Source organism: Camelus ferus, chromosome 31, assembly GCF_009834535.1.
Source record: "Camelus ferus isolate YT-003-E chromosome 31, BCGSAC_Cfer_1.0, whole genome shotgun sequence".
NCBI lineage: Eukaryota > Metazoa > Chordata > Mammalia > Artiodactyla > Camelidae > Camelus > Camelus ferus.
Window position 1 is genome coordinate 7,576,429 of NC_045726.1, and position 20,071 is coordinate 7,596,499.

The following is a 20,071-nucleotide window of genomic DNA, read 5'->3' on the forward strand; positions in this document are numbered from 1 at the left end:
TCAGACAGAGAGAGAGAGAAACAATATATATCACCTATATGTGGAATCTAAAAAAAATAATACAAATCTACTTATTTTCAAATCAGAATATGACTCAACACCGAGAAAATAACAAGGGACTAGGGCAACAGAATAATCAAAATTACTGAAACTATGGTGCCCATGCTGTTTGTCAGGGGCTCACAGGTTGGGGATAAGGAATATAGTCAGATTTCTTCATACTGAAGAGTAATTAGAACTGACGTTTAATAGAGATGGTGGAGCCACAGTGAGGAGGGACTTTAGCCAGTTGTCATGATCTGTAGAACTAGAAGAGTCTTGTTGCTAAGCAGCTGATCTAGAATTTAATCAAATATACACAAAGAAAGGAATTTATATTTTTCTTTGCCACGTGAGGTCTCGAATAAGAACTCTGTTCATAGAAATAGGCAGCACAAAACTATGAATATGGTTATAGCCATAAAGGACCATGGGAATTACTAATTCATCTGGTAAGTCATTCAAGAATCTAACTGTAAAGGACAGAAGCACTAGAATTTGTGTATGCCTGAAAACACACACACACACACACACACATACACACAAAGCAAGAGTCTTTACGAAGTATTCAGATCTTGAGAGAGGTCAATGACATTTATTACTTCATATTCCACTCTAGTTTACTTGGTTGAGAGCCACAATATTGTGTTTTAATGGACTGTTACTCATATTTTGGAATTAATGAAAAGGACACAGGAAGATAACAGAATAAGTAATAATTTGTTACATGAATATACATATATATACACAAAGGTTAGTGAGAAAAATATTTGTGAGTACTTTTAAAATATCATTTGAAATTTAAAGGAAAACTAGTAATTTGGTGATTATTCCATGTGAATATCTATAAATAAAGACTCCCACTCAAAACAGGGTATCTGATTCCCCTTCTGTTGGGACCTATATGTTTTATATGTTTATTGTGGAACTGTCCCCACACTCCCATCTATTTAGAGTAAAGTATAATGAATCACTAGGTGTCCTTCGTGTAAGTTCAACAAGTGTCAGCCGAGGCCAACCACCATCCTTCTGTACCGCACGGTCTCACTCAGCCTCACCACTGCTTAAGAGCAAGTGCCGTGCAGCGCACTGAGCCACGGCGTCAGCCCAGCGCTCATCCATTTCGCCCACGCCCTTCTCTTCCCTTCCATCTAGCTTTGCTCATAACAACCACCCCTGTCTCTGCTTTTCCTGTTGTTTTAGTGCTGCGGCTCTGGCAGTGTGACTCTGCCCGAAAACAGACTGAAGGTCAATGCTGCATACAGTGATGCGTCCTGCCCTGCACACTTCTGCTCTCACCAGTGGCTCCATATCCTGGCGCCAGAATGGCTGTGGGTGAGGCCCTGGCGCACGTGAGGACCACTCTCCCACTGCTACTCTGGTCGCAGCTGCTTCTGTTGCTTTCTGGATCGTCCTGTGTTGGACGCTCCCAACGCCATGGTCCTCCAGAAGTGGTCATACCCTTGAGGGTGACACACACTGGCAGGGGCGTGAAGCCTCCAGGCTGGCTCTCCTACAGCCTGCATGTCAGGGGCCGGAAACACGTTCTTCACATGAAGGTCAACAAGCATTTGTTCTCTCAACACTTCCCAGTGTTCACCTACGACGACCAGCATGCTCTCCTGGAGGACCAGCCCTTTGTCCAGAATGACTGCTACTACCAGGGGCATGTGGAGGGGGACCCGGAATCCCTGGTTGCCCTCAGTACATGTTTGAGGGGCTTTCGAGGAATACTACAGATAAATAACATTGTTTATGAAATCCAGCCCAAAAGGCTTTCTACCTCATTTGAACACCTGCTATATAGAATGGACAAGGAGGAGACACAGCTCCCACTCATGAGATGTGGGTTAACAGACGAAGAAATAGCACGACAACTGAAGTTCCAAGAGAGTGATGAGTCCACTTTGATGCAAAGTGGGTATGAAGGCTGGTGGACCCACAGGCGTTTTCTGGAACTGGCAGTGGTGGTGGACCACAATCGGTATCTTCATCATGAAAATAATGCCTCAAAAGTGCAGGATGAAGTATGCATTGTTGCCCATATAATAGGTAACTTTTTAAATTCATTGGATGTTAAGGTGCTCTTAATTGGAATTGAGATCTGGACTAAAGAAAACCCCGTTTCAATAGATAACATAGAGAGTCTCCTGGAAGAATTTTGCTCCTGGAAAAAAGTAAGTTTTAATACCCGCATGCCCCATGATGCTGCACATGTCTTTGTAAAGAAGCAATATGACATAAACATTGGCTTGGCCTATATAGGATCAGTGTGTAACCAGCGTTTTAACTGTGGAGTTGATAGTTTCATGGGTGAATCTTTGTATAGTGTTGCATACACTGCGTCACATGAGATTGGTCAGTTTGGGTATGCCACATGACGATGGCGACTGTGAATGTGGGAGTTAAACATGTATCATGTCTCCAACGAAATTGACAGCAGTGAGTTTCAGCAACTGCAGCTACGCTGCCTACTAGAACAGCGGTGCCCAAAAAACATGTTTGAACCTTTCACCCAATACAGAGAACATCTTCACGTACAAACACTGTGGGAACAGTGTGGTTGATGAAGGAGAAGAGTGTGACTGTGGTCCCACTTACACATGTGCGATAGATCCCTGCTGTCAGCCAGACTGCACTCTGACACCTGGGGCCGACTGCGCTTTTGGGCTTTGCTGTGACAACTGTGAATTCATACCATCAGGCTACGTGTGCAGAAAAGAGGAAAATGAGTGTGATCTTCCAGAGTGGTGCAATGGGACGTCCTATCAGTGTCCAGAAGACGTGTACAGGCAGGACGGGACCTCCTGCACGGGCGGGGGCTACTGCTATGAAAGGAGATGCAACAATCGCAATGAACAGTGCAGGCAAATCTTTGGCAAAGAGGCCAAGAGTGCAAATCAGGATTGCTACAGGGAAGTGAATATCCAAGGTGACCGTTTTGGTAACTGTGGTGTCAGAGTCACTTCATATGTAAAATGTGGCATCTCAGATATCCTGTGTGGGAGGGTCCAGTGTGAGAATGTGACCAAAATTCCCGTTCTGAGAGATCACACGACTGTGCGCTGGACTCACTTCAATGGAGTCACCTGCTGGGGTACAGACTACCACTTTGGGATGACCATACCTGACGCTGGTGAAGTGAAAGACGGCACAGAGTGTGGTGCAGGACGGATCTGCATCCAAAGAAAGTGTGTCCTGATGTCCACTTTGAAAAGCAGTTGCTCACCTGAGACCTGCAATACGAACGGAGTCTGTAACAACAGACATCACTGCCACTGCCGCTCCGGGTGGGCCCCCCGGGTGGGCCCCCCCCCAGCTGCCTGGACGAAGGCAGCGGAGGCAGTGTGGACAGTGGCCCACCCCCCAGGAAACAAGAAGAAAAGGTGGAAGACAAGATTTACCTCCAACTATTTTGGTGGATTCCTTTCTTTGTTTTATTATGTTTCTTACTTTTGCTTTTTAGGAGACGCCAAAAATCGCCTAAGAAACAAGAGGAGAACGTCTCAATCTCACCTACGGAAGAGCAAACTGTTTTAAGTTCACCTACTAAAGAAGAGCAAAGTTTGCCAACTTCACCTCAGTGAGAAGAGCAAAATGTCGAGACATCACCTGAGGAAAAAATTTAAAATGTGCTGATTTCACCTAAGGAAAAAGAGAAAAAAACTTCAAATTGCATCTTAGAAAGAAAAGCCAAAATTTACAATTTCAAACACGAAGCCCAATACCTATGAAATTTCTCATGTTTCAAGTTTCCTGGAAGCAGACGTGTTAAAGCATGTGTCACAGATCATTGTCAGAAAACCCAGATATATTTCATCATTCTAATTATAAACATCACCCTTTAAACAATTACTAAAATACACTAATTCCTGGAATATTTCTACTTTCCATTATTTTAAGCAAATTTAGTGGCTACTTTTTCATGGAATTAGTCTGTTTCCTGAGCAAAGGCACAGCTCCTGAAGTGTGTGTGTGTGTGTGTGTGCGCGCATGCACTTTTAATTTGCTGTCTCTAAATTACAAACATCGTCTCCTTTGTACTCCTTGTCACATAGAGAAGGGGAACCTAAAAATCACATTTCTTCTTCGCCAGTCCCCTTACTATTGATTTTGCTAATGGAAAGATGTAGAGGGGAACTGGATACCTGGAAATACCTTATTGCCGTGCATGTCAGAATTGAGTCATTTACAGCTCTCACCTTACAGGACAGTAAATTTCAGTCTGCGTGTTATTACTATATATACATACATTTCCTTTTGTCTTCATATCTATATATATTATAATTTTACATACATATATATATATTGTTTTCCCATCAACTTCCATAACGGAGATTACTTTTCAGCCTCAGAGACACTGGCACAGCTACCAAGCATCTTAACTTCTCAGTTCTGAGTCCCAGGTCTTTAAGTTCTCCATCAAATCCCTGAGTCCTAAATTGACTCCTAGATCCATGGGACCTATTCAAAAACTGCAGGTCCTAATAACCCATCTCTTCCCTCTGAGCTCCACTCCTAAGAGCAATAGCTACACCTCCTTCATAATCCATGGTGATCCCCGTGGTGTGGATTACTTTTTTGTGCCCGAACTCTGACTGATACAGTAATTAGCTGGGTATAATGGAGTACACAGAAAGGAGTCTGACATCAGAAGGTTTGAATTTTTCACACTACTGCCCTTACCATCTTGGGGATGTGATTTAAACTTAGAATTACTTTAAAGTCTGAAAAGAGAGGAAAATTATACGTGCCACTCAAGCCTTCCTAATTTCACTTATTAAATGGATGGAAGATTTCCAGTCACGATGTCAGAGTAGTGGGACCATGAGCTCGCCTCTCCTCGTGACTACAACAAAACCATAACCAACTACTTAAACAACTATCAGGAAAAAAAGATTGGAACCTAGCAAAGAAAAAGATCTTCTTCATCTAGAAACACAAAGAGGGAACCACAGCAGGATGGTAGGAGGGGCAATCACACAATATAATCGGGCCACATAACCCCCAGGTGGGTGGCCCACAAGCTGAAGAATAATTAAGTAGCAGAGGCCCCCTCACAGGAGTGAGAGTTCTGAGCCCTACCTCAGGCTCCCTAGCTCGAGGCTCCGGCACTGGGAGGAGGAGACCCCAGGACAACTGGTTTTAACGGCCAGTGGTGCTTAACTCCAGAAGCCCCATGGGACTGAGGGAAAAACAGACTTCATTCTCTTGGGAAGCATACACAGACTCTCATAGGTTCCAGGTCCAAGGGCAGAGGCAGTGATTTTATAGGAACCTGGGTCAGACCTGCCTGCTGGTTTTGGAAGGTCTCCTGGGCAGGTAGGGGGCAGCTGTGGCTCACCCTGGGGACGTAAAAGTTGGTGGCAGACATTCAGGGAGTGTTTTTCTACGTGAGTTTTCCTGGAGGCTGACATCTTGATTGAATCATTAGCACCAAGACCTTGCCCCACCCAACAGCCTGTAGGGAAGCCTCAGGCCAAACAACACACAGGGTGGGAACACAGCCCCACCCATCATCAGACTTTCTAAGCCACAAAGGCCTCTAGACACGCCCCTACACACAGCCCTACCCACCAGAGATCCAGGACCAAGCTTCACCCAGCAGTGGGCAGGCACCAGCTCCTCCTGCCAGGAAACCTGTACACGCCTCTAGTCCAGCTTCATCTGCCATGGGGCAGATACCAGAAATAAGAAAACAACAACCCCAAAGCCTGTGGAAGGAATCCACAAACACAGGCCATACTCTACACTGGGACCGGCTGGACCCTGACCCTTGGGTGACAGTGTACTGCTGGGACACATAGGACATCTCCCACAGAGGGCCACTTCTCCAAGGTTGAGAAATGTAACTAACCTACCTAAAAATACAAATAGAAAGATAGACAATATGAGGTGGCAGAGGAGTATCTTCCAGGCCAAGACACAAGATAAAAATCCCAGAAGAAATAATGAGGAGATAGGAAATCTATCTGAGAAAGTTTAGAGTAATGATGGCTAAGATGTTCAGAGAACTCAAGAGGAGTATAGTTGCACAGAGAGAAGTTTTTAGCAAAGAGTTGGAAAATATAAAGAATACCCAGAGTTGAATAATAAAATCACTGAAATGAATATCATTGCTAGTTTCCAATCTTTTTTTTTTCCGATGGTTGTTTAAGGAGTTGGTTATGGTTTTGTTGTAGTCATGAGGAGAGGCGAGCTCATGGTCCCACTGCTCCGAACCAAGAATAGACTAAATGAGGCAGAAGAACAGATTAGTGAGCTAGAAGACAGATTAGTGGAGATCACTACTGCAGAACAGAAAAAAGAAAAAAGAATGAAAAGAAATGAGGGTAGTTCAAGAGAACTCTGGGACAACGTGAAGCACACTAAATTCACATTATCCAAGAAAGGGAATAGAGAGAGAAAGGACCTGAGAAAAAATTTTGAAGGCGTAATAACTGAAAACTTCCCTAACATGAGAAAGGAAACAGTCACCCAAGTCCAAGAAGCACTGAGTTCCACCCCGGATCGATCCAGGGAGGAACACATCAAGACACATAGTAATCAAATTGAAAAAATTTAGGAAAAGGAGAAAAGCAACAAATAACATACAAGGGAACTCCTATAAGGTTATCAGCTGATTTTTCAGCAGAAACTCTACAGGACAGAAGGGAGTGGCACGATATATTCAAAGTCATTAAAGGGAAAAACTTACAACCATGAATGCTCTATCCAGCAAGGCTATCATTCAGATTTGATGGAGAAATCAAAAGCTTCACAGATAAACAAAAGCGAAAAAAATTCAGCCACCAAACCAGCTTTACAACAAATGTTAAAGGAACTTTTCTAGTTATCAAAACACAAGGAAAGAGAACAAATAGAAAGAGGAAAAAAAGACCTACAAAAACAAACCCCAAACAATTACAAAATGGCAATAAAAACATACATATCAATAATTACCTTAAATGTAATGATTAAATACTCCGAACGAAAGACATAGACTGTGTACTGCTGGGACTGGCTGAATGGATACAAAAATAAGACCCATACATATGCTTTATACAAGACACCCACTTCAGAGCTAGAGACACATGCAGGCTGAAAGTAAGGGGATGGAAAAAGGTATTCCATGCAAGTGTAAACCAGAAGAAAGCTGGAGTAGCAATACTTATATCAGACAAAATAGATTTTAAAATAAAGACTGTTACAAGAGACAAAGAAGGACGCTACATAACATGAGATCAATCCAAGAAGAGGCTATAATAATTGTAAATCTATATGCACCCAACATAGGAGCACCTCTATATAAGGCAATTGTCAACAAACATAAAAGGAGAAATCAACAATAACACAGTAATAGTGAGGGACCTTAACTCCCCACTTACATCAATGGACAGATCATCCAGACAGAAAATCAATAAGGAAATATAGGCCCTAAGTAATAAATTAGACTAGATGGACTTAATTGATATCTATACAGTATCCCATCCAAAAGCGAGAGAATACATATTCTTCTCAAGTGAACACGGAACATTCTCCAGAACAGACTACATGCTGGCCCACAAAGCTAACCTCAGTAAATTTAAGAAAACTGAAACTGTACCAAGCACCTTTTCCAACCACAATGCTATAAGGTTAGAAATCAACTACAAGAAAAAAAAACTACAGAAATTGCAAACAATGGAGGCTAAACAATATGCTACTAAACAGCCAATAATAGATCACTGAAGAAATCAAAGAGGAAATCAAAAATACTTTAAGACATATGAAAATGAAAACACAGTGGTCTAAAACCTCTGGACACAGCAACAGCAGTTGTAAGAGGGAAGTTTATAGTAATACAAGCTTACCTCAGGAAACAAGAAAAATCTCAACTAAACAGCCTAACCTTACAGCTGAAGCAGCTAGAGAAAGAGGAGCCTAAGGCCTAAAGAGGTTTTACTTCTTCCTTAAAGCCATTAATTTACTAGGTGGGAGCACTGATTTCAAAGCTTAAGCATTTATTCATCACTCATTACTTTTTCAAAAAAAGGACTAACACTGATCTCAAAATGCCAGGCTAAAAGAAAGTAAGCCTAGGGGAAATTAGGAGGCAGGAAATAAAAAAATAAATAAAAAAGCAAATGTTAATGAAATGGATGCTAAATAAACAGAATAGAGACAATCAACAGGATGGAAATATATTCCTTTTTAAAAAAGGACAATAGGCAAAACTCCAGAAATACAGACGAAAAAGAGATAAAATGACAAATAAAAATATTAGTCATGAAAAATTATAAATTGTTACATAAAATGCTGTTACATATACAGCATAGCAGATACTTAAGACATTATAAATAAATGCTATAAAAAAATTACCAAGAAACTTAGATGGAATGTGTCATTTTAAGTAAAAATATAAATGGATAATATCAATTTGTAAAGATAAAAATCTGATTGACAAAATAAAATTAATATTAGATGTATTATTTTCCCTACATTTTACCCAAAGACAGCAGTCCCCAAAGGTAAACTGGTGAGTGTTAAGCTTTAAGGAACAGATCTCAATTATTAACATACAGAAATCATTTTATAAAATAAAACTATAAGGAAAGGTATTCAACTAATAGTATGGGTCTAGTAAAAATTTGGACAAGAACAATGCAAGAAAGACTGACTGACGTCACTTACAGAGATCAATACAAAAATCATAACAAATAACAAGTATATCAAATTCAGCAAAAATGAGGAAATAACATTTCCATAAGCAGAGGGGAGAAAATATTTTCATAGAGTTTATTTTTAAAAGGCAAAGGTAGTTTAATACCAAAAAATATCAGAAAACATAATTTTTTACTGGATTAAAGGAAACAAAACATATGCTCATTCTAATAGAAGCAGAAAAAGAATTAAATAACATTTAAGCTCTACTGACAATGACAAGAATTTCTCAGCCAAGTAGGAACAAAAGGAAACTTTCTTAACCTGATAATAAATATCGCTGAGAAACTTATAATGGAACATTCCTTAAAATGAACTTTTTAGAGGTATTCACAGTAAAATTAGGAATAAATCAATGTTGCTGTATCTCATCACTTACGTTAACTTTTTATTTGAAGACCAAGACAAATTGAATAGATTGAGAAGAAGTAAAAGCTATAGAAATGAAAGGTAAATATTAAAAACTGCCATTAAATGTAGCTTACATGAATTTCTATGTAAAAAACTTTGCTAAGAGGAAGTTTAGCCACTATAAGGTATTTTAAATAACAGAATTCTTACAAATCAATATAAATAAAAATCATAAACTGGTTTGTCATATATATGAAATACCAATGAGTAGAGAAACAAGAACTCTTATAGTAGAGAAAAAGGTAAATGCTCGTAACCACTTAGGAAAAGTATTTGGCAGTATCTCAAAGCTGGACATATGCAAATAAGCCATATAAGCTAATAATTCCAACCACAGCTATATACCCATCCAAAATGTGTATTTATATTCTCCAAAAACATGTACATGACTGTTCATGGCAACACTATTCATTACAGCCAAAAATAGTAAAAAGTCAAATATGAGCTATACAGATCTTCCTCAACTTATGATGGAATTACATCCTGATAAACTTATCGGAAGTTGAAAATACCAGAAGTCAAAAGTGCATGTGATACACCTAACCAACCAAACGTTATAGCTTAGCCCAGCCTACCTTAAAGGTGCTCAGAACATTTACATTAGCCTAGTCAGTCAAAAGCTTATTTTATAAAAACACAAAGTTTATTTTATAAAAAAAGTTGACTATTGACTAATTTATTTAATGTCGAGCTGAAAGTGAAAAACAGAATGGTTGTCTGCATACAAAATAGTTTTAAATGTGTTAGTGTTTACCCTCCTGATCACAGACATGCTTGACTGAAAGCTGAAGAAATGCTGAATTGTCAGAAGTCAGGGACCGTATCCACAACAAATGATGTTACAATACTTAATGTCCACGCAGAAAAACAAAATACAAGAAAATTAGAATTCCACCTAAGCCCATGCATAAAATTAATTCCTGGTAGGTTAACGACTTAAATTTGAGAGAAAACAAAAGGACTTAACCCTGGTTTAAAAAAAAAAGGAGAATATCTGATCAATCTTGGAGAATGGAAGCACTTCTCTAAAAAGACAAAAACGATACGGCCTATAAAAATAAAGATGTATAAATCAGACTAAATTAAATTAAAAACATGTGTTCAACTAAAGACACCATAAAATTTAAAAGTCATAGACTAGGAGAAATATTTGCAAGAATTATATTATTATTGAGAATATGTAAAACATTCACATATACAAATAAGACAGACAACAATCTAATAGAAAATCATCCGCAAGTTTTGGGCAGAAATGTGGGGAAATAAAATTCTCATATGCTGTTGCTGAAAGTTTGAACTGACATGACTATTTCCTAGAGTTATTTAGCAATAGCTACCAAAAGTAATGGTTTGCATTTACTCTGATCTGGCCATTTTCAGTATGTACAGTACATCAGATAAATTGTTGCATATGTGCATATAAAAAAAAGTTGAGTATTTCTTACAGAATTTTTTTAAAAATTGGAAATGTTTTAATTGTCCTTTACTTGGAAGGGAATATACGTACAATATACTACTAAATAGCAATTATGGTAAATAAATTAGAGGTGCTCCTAGCAGTAAATGTTTAGTAAGGCTAAACATCTGAAATGACAACATTGTGTGAAAAAGCAAGTTGCCAATAATTCGTACAGTATTTTCCCATCAATATACAATTCGGAATATGCAAAACAAGTCTATATTGTTTCTGGATACATACCAGTGTATCAGAGGACGATATCACTCCAAATCACTATCAAATTCTTAGTATTAGCTACTTCTGAGAAGGCAGAATACAGTGTGATACAGTTAGCTGGGGAGCGTCAGGGTAGGATACTCTGGAAATTCAGCCATTCAGTCAAGACGTGTGGTAAAGTGTAAAAATTTAATGGAAATATAGGAGATGCATGTTTTATATACAATCCCTACATTTTCCGATAAGATGAAATATTCCTCACTTTTTCTTAAAAGAAGTATTCTGTTGAGATTTCAGTAATTATTTCCTTGGGTCAGGAGGAACATAAAATTATGTCAACGGAAAACAACCCCAAAGGGACTAATTATAACATAATTTTAGGTGATATTCGAACAACTTATTTGCATCAGTCCAGCTTCAGTTGCAAAACAGAGAAAAACTCTACTCCATTAAAAGGGAATCTCTAATACTGGGTATTAGGTGATTACAAAACTCACAAGAAGGGCTGGAAAAAGGGACCCTAAGCACGAGACTGAAGTGACCCACAGGCCACTTTTCTGCCACAATCATGGAGCGGGGTGCACTGGGCAGGCTTGTCCTGGGAAACAGGACCAACAGGAGTCACAAACACGAGAGAACTAGGGAAGAAATGAACATAATCCAGCGATGGAGACAACGACAAGTGGAATACTCGAACTGGTTCTCTCTTATTTTGCGGCGGGCCTACCTTCGGAGTGGAACTGGAACAGCAGCCCCTCTCAGATCCCTGCCCGCCGGTTTCCGGCCGGAAGTGATGCTTCCGGCTCTCACGTTCTCTGGCTCGCTGCCGCCGGGCTCGGAATCGGTCACGTGTGTACGGAGGCTGTGAAGCCCCAAAATCTGCCGTCGGCAAACCGGAAAACCAGAGAGTGAGCGGGAAAGCCGGCGGTCGGCGTCACTTCCGGCTGGGAAGCCAGCGGGCTTGAGAGCTGAGGAGAATGGATGCTTCAGCTCCACGGGGGAGGTAGGATGGCCTCGGGAGGGAAAATCAGATATTCCCGCTGCCATTGTCTCTGCCTCAGAATAAGGTTCACCCCTTTCCTGGCTCACCTGTCATTTCATCTTGGTAGCCTGCGTTCTAAACGCTGGACTAGAACGTTCGCCGCCGCCCGTACTGCGTATCTCACGGGAGAAGTGAGAAGAGGAGGGAAAACAAGAATGCGGCTTAATTTATCAGCTATGCAAATATCGTGTAACGGAGGTTGATATGTGCATGTATCAGGATGGAAGAAACACCTTCCGTTTACATTTCCTGGTCTGTGTTCTCTCCGCGCGCCGCCTGCGGCCTCTGCTTCATGTGGTGAGTCAGTCAGAATTTTTTAAAAAGCCAGTTTCTGCCTGATGAAACAGTTGGATTTATTAATTTTATTACATATGTATCCTTGAGTACAGGTCTTTGATTATTCTGGGTGATAAAATGGGAGGATCGTGTAAAGCATTTCTGCTGAACACTTAAGTATGATTATCTCAAAACAAAAGACAAAAGACAAAAAACCACAAACACAAACACTCGTGTGATTGAGCTGCAAGCTGCATTCTTTCACAGAATTCACTTTTTACCCGGAAGAACAACCGACAAACCATGGTTATTCAGCCTTAATTATCTGGCAGGGATTTTCTTTTTAAAATGAACAGAACCTGTCACTTCAAGGACAGCCACTGACAGTACTTCTTCTTAATGATAACATTTGAGCTTTCAAAACCAGTATTAAAATTTTGGAAAATCTGGAACCACCACATTTTCTAATACAATGTCCTGATGAGATTAGTTGTAAAATTAAAGAATGTGATTTTTTAATATTTTTAGCAAAATCTATCAAACGTGGAAGTTCTTCATTAGTGAAATATCGTCTAAAATGGTAAAATATCATCCAAAATGTAAAAGATATGCCAATAAATGTTAATGGAATAGTATAAAAGAGTTACTGATGTGCTTTCAATTTCATTGGTTGCAACTAACATTTAAGAAACTAGCACTTGTTGAATTTTGAAACAGTACCAGAGAAGAGTAGCTATAATTATCCAAAATATTAAGATACTCCTCTTTTCCAAATGCATATTTCCGTGAGGCTGGGTTTGTGCATATACTTTAACCAATAAATCATATGGCAATAAGTTAAATTCAACAGCAGATACAAGAATCCATCCAATCTCTCTTCTGTTAAGTCAGACATAGAAAATGCCACTTTTCTCATGAAATTTTTGCTTTGGAATATATCATTGTTTTTCATGAAATATGTTAATGAGTTTATCATTGTCATTTTAAATTAATACATATTGCATATTTTAATTCTTTAATTTTATTGTAGTAAATATTAATATACATAGCCCAGTGTTCTAGAATACATTATATTATCTTTCAGTATAACCTAAGAAATCTACCAGTCAGGATTAAGTTCAGCTATAATTGATAGACAACTGAAAATAATGACTAAAACAAAATAGAAGTTAAATTTCTCTTATGAAATATTGGGACATAAACAATTGAGAGTTAGTATAAGGCCCTAGAGTTGTTTAAGACTGGCCACACCAGTAAGTATAGAACTTATTATGATCCAATATGGAATTCCAGCTATTAATTGCCATTCCGAGCATCAACTTGAAAAAATGGAGAGAAAAATACCAAATGTACATACCAGCTACTTTTTCAGAAAGTCAGCCAAAAGCTACCAGAGGTTGCTTCCTCTTCTACCTCACTGCAGTGTATAATCACATCATCTTTAACCAATTTATCTATCTCATTGTAGTAGTGCATTATGGGTGGGATTTAGATAAAAAAGGAAAAAATTCATCCCAGAAAATAAATATTATCAAAATCATAAGAGTAGACCATGTGGAGAATTTGTCCACAAAGAATATTTGAGTTGTGGAATCATTTGGAGTGATAAGATACACAGACGAGCTTTCAAATCATAGAAATGTTATATGATAAACTAGGAAGTTACATGTGCCAAATACAGACATCAGCATGCTGTTACAAATTATAAGAGCAAGCAAGTTGCATGATGTAAGCCATGTTTTTAGTGCATCATTCTAAAGCAATATGAAACAGGAAATGGAGGATTTTTTTAAAGGCTGTGAGGACAAAGAATAACAAAGTGTGATGCAGACGTGATCAGAAGTTAAGGCAATGTAAATGTCATGGCAACTGCTACTGTCAAAAAATGCTGGAGACCGTATCCCTTAGCAGTAACAAAGTTTTCCCTGTCATTTCAATGTTCTAACAGGGTAGTAGAGGGAATATATCATTAGTTTTAAAACCACTCTTGGGTTATATTTTTTCTTTCCGTATTTATTTTTATACACAGATTCTCAGCCTATTCCCCTGGACCACTAAAGATCAGAAATCTGTGTTAAATCCTCAGATAATGTTTTTTTCTTTTTTTTACATTAGCCGTGTATGAAATTTGCCTGATTGAATCATCCTGAAGAAGTCTTCCAACTCTTAAGTTTAATTTTAGTTAAAATATCATAGCACTCTAAAAAATTGTCAATTCAAAATTACAGTATTTTTCAATTTGTTTTCAAAAGTGCCTCATTACCTCCTAAAGCATAAATCATTAGTGTCAAAATACCAAAACGTAGATCTTTGAAACTGGGCTCATGGATTTATAAATCAATGATTAATTATGAATTTAGTTGAAATATAATAACATAAAATCTATTTGCACACATGTGGTAGAGGCACATCAGATCCTCTCTTTGCCAGTTGGCCACTGTTCTTTCGTTAGAAATCACAAAACTTGTTAACTTGAAGGTTTTCCCCACACTATACATATTTAAATAACATATTTTGATTTGAGATTTAGCTTCTACTGAAAGAGCTAGTGTTATTTATTTCTTCACCTGAGACTGTGCTATTTATTGATTTAAAAAAAAAAAAAACCACCTGAAAAGTATTACGAGCTGTGCGGTATTTCAACCTTGTCATGTTAATTATAATTAGTTTAAAGATGGACTTTAGCAAATCTGTAAAGTATTTTTATCTGACCAGCCTTGTTAATTTTAGGTCAATTTGGAGCCTTTTATAATTCATTTTTGTTTAGACTCAGTTCAACAAACTAAACATATCATAGATGGTTTTGCATAATTTGATATTCGGCAATGTACAAACAGGCTAAACTGCATATAAATGAAGGACAAGATCACTTTATAAACTGAAACTTGAAAAAAATCTGAAATGAGAGTATCACCATCAGCATAACATGAATAAACATCCTTCATTCACTATGACGACTTTGTTCAATTAACATTTAATTAGAGCCCAGGGTACCAGATGGTGAGGTGCCGTTCAACAACAGACCACAAGAAAATTGAAATAGAGACGTTTGTTACTCTCAGATCCTGAAGGAGGTACAAGGCAAGCCCTAAGAAGCCATATGGCTAGGGTGGCACTGGGGGCGTCAGGGCAGAGAGCCAGGTAGGACCTCGGGCACGTGCCTTTTTTTATTGTCTGTGGTGGAGTGGTCTGGGGTTCCCAGGCTGAGGCTGGTTTGGACAAGTCAGACCAAAAAGAGCAGGGTTTTGGTAAGCTCCACAGGGGTCTTACCTCAGGGGAGCACACAGAGAAGGCTCTGGGAGGTGGGGGAGGCTGTTGATTACAAGGGCTGTTGGGGAAGTCATACTAAGACCTTCCGTTTGCTTGTGACTGTCAGGCTCTTATCTAAGTTATGGGCTTGCATACCCTTGTCAGGTTAAGGCCCCCTCAGGCCACTTGGCCAAACAAAATGGTTGCTGAGGTGGCAATATGATGGAGAGCTTAGCTAAACTCTCAGCGTCCACTAACTGCAGGTGTTAGGCTTCAGTGGTTAGGGAGCAGCCATTCCATGGGATCGATTTATCTTGTTCAGGGAGTGTGAGGAACACTGGCGTTCATTGCGATAGCCTGTCTTCTGACAGGACACCTCGCAGCAGGAGTGCTGAATTTGATGTTTGTATCAGCAGAATGAACATAATAATGATGTCACCTATCATTTGCAAATGACTTTACAAAGGACTTTTTAATGCATTACCTTCCATAATGAGCTAAAACTAAAATATTTTAAGGGCTTACTGAAATTTTATTTAATCATATTGGCTAATGAACAATGCAAATGATAGAGCCAAGATAAGACAAGGAAATCAGATTTTTAACATGTAACAATATAGGAGGGTGAGAAAATGTTAAATAAGTGAACGTGTTGGCTCTTTTTTGTTGTTGAGATCGTTTATATACATGGCTACAAAGAGTGTACCACTGAGTTATCGTTGAACGCAATATCTGATATTGGTAGTAACAGAGACAAAACACAAATTTCTTTATGTAGATTAAAATATTATAACTGATAGAAAATATAAACTTCTAATTTTGTATTAAATATCAACCAACTTAATTTCCTTAACAGTCAACAACATCAAGCATTGCAGACAGTAAATACCTTACATTCTATAATAAAGTTTTTAATTTTTTCCTGGATTCATTCCATCTACAAAGGCAGTCTTCCATGTTCTAACCATAGTTTGAGCAAAACACTGAATCAGGCTATAAACGATTCTAAGTGAAAGAAAAGTAGTCCAAACAAATCCCTAAGTATGTAATTAGCATGTTGGCTTACCAGCTCAAGGAGACACTAAGTAACCCATTAAATTTAATTATACAAAGAACTCATTTAAAGAATCACTTCTGTAAGCTGCTTGCTCAAGCTTATGTAATTTTATGTCTGCACACATTTGTGATTGAAGAATTAAGTCCTAAATAGCTTCAGAGAGTAACTATCACAATATTACTGGTCCCAGGGAGGGGGGAACAGACCCCTCATTACACTAGGATAACTGAGATCCCACTTTCTAGAGCTTTTTCCTCTAGATTAAAGAGCAATTTTCAAACAACTCAGTTAATGGCACAAACTACTTAGTTAAACAACTTAGCAAGTCAGTCTGAGCCAATCCTAAGAAAACAGTTTGGTCCCAAAGAAGCCAGGTGGGTCAAAGGCTTTTTTTTTAGCCAGTTTCAAGAGGACAGCCCTTCCAAAGGACAGGCTGAAGGCCGAAAAACTGCCACAGTTTCATTTGAAGCAATCCCTTGCCGAAGGGATTGGGTCAAAGGCATTTCTAGCCAGCTTCGGATGAAACAGTCTGATCTCAGATAAGACCAAGTGTACTTGCATACAGAGCAAGGCCTTAACCGTACAGACCTTGAAATGGGTCCTGAATCCAGCCTGAGAGTTTCAGAAACAAAGAGGATGTAATCTCTCGGTTCCAAGAGAAAGATAACACCTTCAAACTCCAGGGTGGCAGAAAAACAAGTGAGCAACAGTGGGCTCAGTTTGGGGTACTGCATCTGTATGTTCACTGTCGGGAGTCTTCTCTGGTCCCCATAAGGGCCACCAAAATGTTTACCTGAAACTAGACAGACATATTTCCCCAGCAAAGATGGGTTTATCGAGGGTCAGCAGAGACTTGCAGTTGGGGATCTGCAACCGTGGTGAACCACATGCCAGTCACCACGTGCAAGGGAAGGAGAGCACTTTTGTAGAGAGGAGAAGGAAGTTGGGAGGGCTGTAGTTAACAAAGAGCCCATGGCTCTTCATTGAGTCTTTGCCAGAAAAGTCTCTCTTCCTGTTGGGCTCCGCTACGTTTCAGGACATGAGCTCCCCCTGCTGATCTCCCAACTGTATTTAATTGAGGTTCCTGTTAATTAATTTTTTTATAGGCCTTTAAATCTAGAATTTCAAAAGTTGACATGCAATAGGTTATCAGACACGTTGCTAGGCAGAAGAAAGGAGATCTGATACGTAACCCCAGCTCTACATAATACCCCACAGTGCAGCACAGGACAAGCCTTCTATTGCTCTGGTCGTTCATGCTCTCGCCAATAAAATAAAGGGTTAATGATCTTTATGACACTGTCCTTTGTTCTTCAGAAGCACATAATAGGTAATGGGATATCATATCTGTGCCCAATTGTTATAAACTGGCTGAAAAGGGACAAGTTAGGTAAAAAATAATCTTAAATTTATAACTGTGGTCCCCAAATTGTACTGAAGAAGAGCCCAGTATACTATGAGGTTCTGTCACAATTCTTTTTTTTTCTCCTTTTTCAGTTTCATTAGGTAGAATTATTACAGTTCGACTGCACATACACATTATATTGCATGTAAGTACATATATACAGTATAGTGCACATTTTTTTAGTTTACATATATGTACTAATTACTGTTTCTAAGAACAGATTAGATCTTTAGCTTTTGAAACTTACATAGTTATCAAAGGAATAAAGCCAACTACAAAATAAGAATCAACAGAACGCAGTAATTCAACAAAGGACAACATGACACATTGGACAGAGATAAAAATAACTGTAAAATTCGTGCTCTGTCCCTGTTAAGTCTACTCCTTAGGCAGCCAGTTTTCTGACTCTTTTCAGTTAAATTACTTCCCTGATTCTCAGAGTAGGCGGTATTCCTAGTGGAGTAGCTCATGCTGAAGCAATCCTGCAGTATCTAGACAAATTTCTGGTGAGGAGTGGGTGGGAAAATCAGTGTCTACCAAAATGTGTGCTTATTCTTTTAACTTACTCTCACACCCCAAAACAAGATACAAGTCTTATATGGCCAAGCACTGCAGAAAAAGTTTGTCTAAATTTTGGTGCACATAGTTAAGAAGCTGCTTCAGGGGCACTTTCCCAGTCAGTTCAACAGCAAAATCAGCAACAGAAATCTGGGTTTTAAAATGGTTTCTTTTGGTTACATCTCCGTTGTGATTCCAGCCAACTTAATGGTATGAAGTTAGGCTTTTCGCTCTTTCACAGCTGTCCATTAACATTTCATCCAAATGCACAGATGTATAAATTGCAGGAAAGCCTTTTACAAAATTACAAAAGAAGTTTTTTCTTTTTCTTCCCCTACCTCTAGGATATATGAAATTTCAACCTTAGTGGTTTCAAAACAATAATAGCTTTATAATTCTTAGGGTTTTCTTGGAAACTGAGAAGGGATCAGATGAAATTTTAAGAACATTATTGTTCCCTGTAACAATACTTTAAGAATTGATTTGTGCATGTGTTTAGTGACTTCACTTTTCAAGACTCAGATGTCCAAGTAGAACACAAAATTCACAAACGTAAGTTTAGTTGCAATACTTTTTGTTAAGATATTTCCAGGGAAAACAAACATAAACTTAAATGCACTTGTGAATACCATTAGATTGAATGGGTTAATGTGTTTAACATTTTCTAAGTACTATTATGTGTAATTACTGTTTTGCGTTAAGAAGCACAGATCACTCCTGAAACTATGCAGGAATATTTAAATACTGTATTAGAAGAAATACATATAGGAATAATGTTTGATGGGCCACTGGACTTATTATATTTAATAACTATATATCCTGTAAATTCTGCTTCCTCTGCACAAAATGTGTTTCCTTCATTTTCTTCCGCTCCATCAGTGGTAGATTTTGTACCAAAGCCTCTGATACTCATCTGTGAATTAATATTGAGACCCACCTTGTTCCTTCTGTGGCAATATTTTCAATTCCCACAATTTAGATCCACTTGCACACTCGACTCCTTATCATACTCTGGGGAATATGTGAAGGGCGGTATAGACTTTAAATTGGCCCTCTTTTTCAGCCCAGCTAGGCTCGTACCGCGTGGCTTTGGTGTCTTTGTTGTTGTGTGTGAGCAAGCCCTGCTGCTACCAGATCTCACCAGAGAAACTGGGCGTCATCCCTTCTGTGTGAATCCCGTCTTCCGCAAGTAGTGATGCAGCCTGACGGGGCGTAGGGTCCTACCATTTAAACTCTAGTTTCTACATATGAGGCTTTGCTACATAATACCAAAATTTCTTAAACACTTACCAACTCCTGGAGTCTTAAACATGGTCCCCCTGGGTGTTCAGGAGCTGATGCTCAGCAGCCTATTTGAGAGCATGAGAAAAAGTCAGGAGACACGCAGAGAGGTCGGCCCCGACATCCCTGATTCCATGAACCAGCACCGCGGCTGCCTCCCCTCCAACATCTCATGGGAGAACTAACCCTGATGTGTTAAGCTGCCATCCTGCTGTGTCTGTCACCAACAGCCAGCTATTAGTAACAGATACAGCTGGAGAACTTGCTCTCCTCTGAGAAGTGACATTTTTCCCTTTTGATAATCAGAGCAAAGCATTTCACCTCTGGCTCTGGCTGCCAGAAATCTTAGTGCCAGCTTTTATAGTGAATCACAGCAACTGCAGTGACCTCTTATCA

General features: G+C 39.0%; 1 pseudogene; it reads left to right on the forward strand.

Moving 5' to 3' along the window:
- The first annotated feature begins 469 nt into the window (after nucleotides 1-469).
- Nucleotides 470-19,860, forward strand: LOC116660730 (annotated as a pseudogene).
- Nucleotides 19,861-20,071: the final 211 nt, after the last annotated feature.